At 44.8% G+C, this 3,465-nt stretch overlaps 1 long non-coding RNA gene across 2 annotated transcripts; it reads right to left on the bottom strand.

The window, feature by feature from the left end:
- Nucleotides 1–1,734: 1,734 nt before the first annotated feature.
- Nucleotides 1,735–3,465, bottom strand: LOC123480335 (uncharacterized). Of its 2 annotated transcripts, XR_006656292.3 has the most exons (4): nt 3,393–3,465; nt 2,774–2,856; nt 2,355–2,641; nt 1,735–2,226 (listed from the first exon to the last, which is right to left on the bottom strand). It is a non-coding gene; the product is annotated as an uncharacterized lncRNA (long non-coding RNA). The 2 variants fall into 2 exon arrangements; XR_008427449.1 differs by lacking the exon at nt 3,393–3,465 and having other exon boundaries at nt 2,774–3,341.

The raw sequence follows: 3,465 nt of genomic DNA, 5'->3' as shown, positions 1-3,465 counted from the left end.
CAAACTGAAAAAAAAATCCAATTCTTAAATATCTCCTGGATTAAAGAAAACACAAAATGCAAACTGTGAATGCTATACCTTTTCATATCTTTAAAAACATTAATTATAATTTGGAAGTTTCAGTTTGCTTCCTGCATTGCTTTCGTTTCCTCTGAGTTACTTTTATTGGTTTGCTGATTTTCATCTCAGACGTATTGGCGTCTGTCCTCACGGATATTAATATCGCTGGCCATATGTTCGTACGCAAGAGCAAGGAACCAAAAGGCTCATTTAGTGTTTATCACACATTTCAGGGTTGACTGATTAATGGACTTCATTTCGTGGTGAGAAGGCACCGAGATTTTATTGGGAGATTTTCCTCTCTTGCCAGATGTCAGTATTTTGTTTCTGGGAAATCTCTTTTCCCAACAAAGAACCTTTCAACCTTTTCACGGGAGAGTAGAAGACCAGCCGCTGCCATCGCTCTTTGCAGAACAGTCTCCTGGTTCAGAAGGCACTCTCCATCCTCCACTGCACTGGGTCCCTGGCGCCCGCTGTGAGAAAGTATTTCCAGGTTTTATCTTGAAAGCAGAAGCCACTGCAGGGTGGTGAGGGCAGTTGGTAGTGGAGGCGGAATTCCTTTCCTCCGATACCAAGGTAAGGATTGAATGCTCCAGGACTCACACTAGTGGCCGGGTTGGGGGTCATTCCACTAGGGATCCTCTGTTTAGCTGAAGCCCAATACTTTCTATGTTCCACAGACATCTCAGGAGGGCTCCCTTTCTTGTTGGTGCTGTTACGGTTTTAATCTCGATCAGTCATTTCAGTGAGGTTTTGGGAGGCTGTGTGATAAATGCACGTGTTCAGTTCTTCATTTTTTTTTTTTAAAGTTGTAAAAGAAGAATTTTTTTTGTTTCTTTTTTTTAAAATTTTTATTGTTATTCAATTACAGTTGTATGCCTTTTCTCCCCATCCCTCCACCCCACCCCAGCTGAACCCACCTCCCTCCCCCACCTCCACCCTCCCCCTTGGTTTTGTCCATGTGTCCTTCAGTTCCTCATTTTGAATCGGGAGCCCAGCTTATTGTGTAGGGACAGTCACAGCCTTTGGAGACCCGGTGCCCTCTTTTGTCTCCCTTCGTAAGGAAGTGGAGCATCTTTCTTAGGTTCCCCAGTTGTCGCAAGACTGTGTGACCTTCTTCAAGAGTAACTGGCTTTCTGGAAGAGCTACACTCCCGGTATTTGCCAGGGTGGATAAACCTGGATGTATAACCACCCTGCCTTTAAGAGCTGTCACGTAAGTGTTACTGAATCAGGTGTGGCACGATGCTGTCTGCCTATGTGGAGGGATCATGAAAAGGAGTTAGCATTTATATCGACACAGCTCTTTACGGCGCACGTTGAAGACCCAGGGGATGCATTTCTTTCAGGAATAGACTTTTCCTGACTAAATGGTTTGCTTTTACTTTGTAGACCATAAAGAGTGAAGGGTTATGCTTTTCTCTCCAACAGTAGCTAGGATACGTACAACCCATTTTAGGGCTCACCCCGAGCACCTACAGTCCTTCAGAGCCTCAGAACATGTATGTTTTGTCCTAATTTCCCTCCAAAACCTAAGTGAATTTTTAAATGTGCTTTCCTTTTCTCTAATTTTTTACTAACTTCCCCTGTATCAGTATTATTACTTATTATTTTGTATGCCGCTCTGAATAAAGATAATAACTAATAATTTTTTTGAATCCTCACCCAAGGATATGTTTATTGAGTTGAGAGAGGAGTGGGGGTGGGGGAGAGACAGAAAGAGACAGAAAGAGAGACATCATTGTGGGAGGGAATCATCAATCGGTTGCCTTCTGCACATGCCCTGAACCGGGACTGAAACTGCAGCCGGGGCATGTGCTCTGATTGGGGACCCAATTCACAGCTCCTTGGTGTATGGGATGATGTTCCAACCACCTGAGCCACCTGGCTAGGGCAGTAACTAATATTTTTTTTCTTCTCCTCAACATTGAACAGAGTGCTTTGCCCAAAGAAGGCGCTTTCTGTGTGATTGAATGAAGATATTCTTTGTGATCATCAAAATGAAGATGAGGCAGAGGTGGGCAAAGGCAGGAGGGATGGGAACATCTGTAATAGCATCAACAATAAAAATAAAGTTAATAAAAGATGAAGATGAGGCATCAGGTATTTCTGAAGTAGCCAGCATGACAGCGTTTGGAATCCTTCATGCCGGATACATTCTTATCATCTATAATGAGAACGAAAATGTAAAATTGAGAGGGCAAAGGTCACTTTGAAGGTGCGCAGGAATTGAAGCACTCACAAGACATGGTGTTTCAGCTCTCCATGCTGTTCAAGAGCCTAAATAGCACTCACCTGGTTTTTTTTTCCTTATGGAACTAATGTCCAGGTCTAACCTCTGGACCAGTGGTGGTCACTGAGCAGGATCCCTGTACTTGCTTGCCTGTCTTTTGTGCTATTGTCTCATTTTATGTCTTCATTAATTAGCGAGTGATCTATGAGAAAACTTTTTTCGACATCCAAGCTGTGAGATACAAGCATAGCTCGAAGATAGGTTCCAGACCACCACAATAAAGCGAGTATCACAATAAAGCAAGTCCTTTTGCTGGTGGAGAGTCTTGCCTTATAAAAAAATACAACACCTGTGACACGCAATGAAATGGAACACAATAAAATGAGCTATGCCTGCATACAAAACTAACAATAATAATGTAAGATTCCTGAGAAAGCAGGACGGGTTAGAAGTCAAAGAATAGGACATGTTCGAGCTTTACCTGAGATCAGAGGCACAGTTAGTTCCTCTACACACAGGTTCGTAAAGCGTGGTCCCTGATCAACAATCCACACCACCTGGTAACTTAAGAGAAATGCAAGAATGTGGGCGTCATCCAGACTTACTGAATCAGAAGTCTGTGGGTGGGATCCAGAAACGTTCTCACAAGGTCTGGCACCCTAGGGGATTCCGATGCTAAGGTTTGAGAAACTCTGTGCTAACTTAAACGGAAGAGGGAGCTGGTGCTATCGTGCCTGGTGGTTGGAATTTGAGGGCGTGGAGCTCTCGAAGTCACCGCAATCAACTCGGGATCAGAGGCTTTAGTCTGTTTCCTCCGGCACAAGAAGGAAGTAATCCCTAGGCTTCTCTTTCCGAGAGGGTGAGGAACCCTGTAACCCAGTCTGTGTTGCCACGTCCACCTGAGCTGCAGAGGACGTCAGAAAGAAAAAGCGATGGAAAGAAATGGGGGAGGGGAGTGAGGCTGTGAAGAAATCACGAGAGCCCAAGGCTCCAGAATCCCCAACTATGCAACTACTGCCCAGGTAGGTCCTCGCATCGGTCTAACACTCCAGTTCCCAAACCCAATAAGGAAGGACTAACGGTCCGTCACCGACACCTACTTCCGGGCCCCAGCCAATAGAAACCGGAACTGCTCAGCCAATCAGGGCCCTGTGCTTCTTCCGGCGTTCTGAA

Source organism: Desmodus rotundus, chromosome 8 (genome assembly GCF_022682495.2).
Source record: "Desmodus rotundus isolate HL8 chromosome 8, HLdesRot8A.1, whole genome shotgun sequence".
Lineage (NCBI taxonomy): Eukaryota > Metazoa > Chordata > Mammalia > Chiroptera > Phyllostomidae > Desmodus > Desmodus rotundus.
The sequence above is the reverse complement of the archived record's forward strand: the minus strand, read 5'-3'. Positions and strand labels throughout refer to the sequence as shown.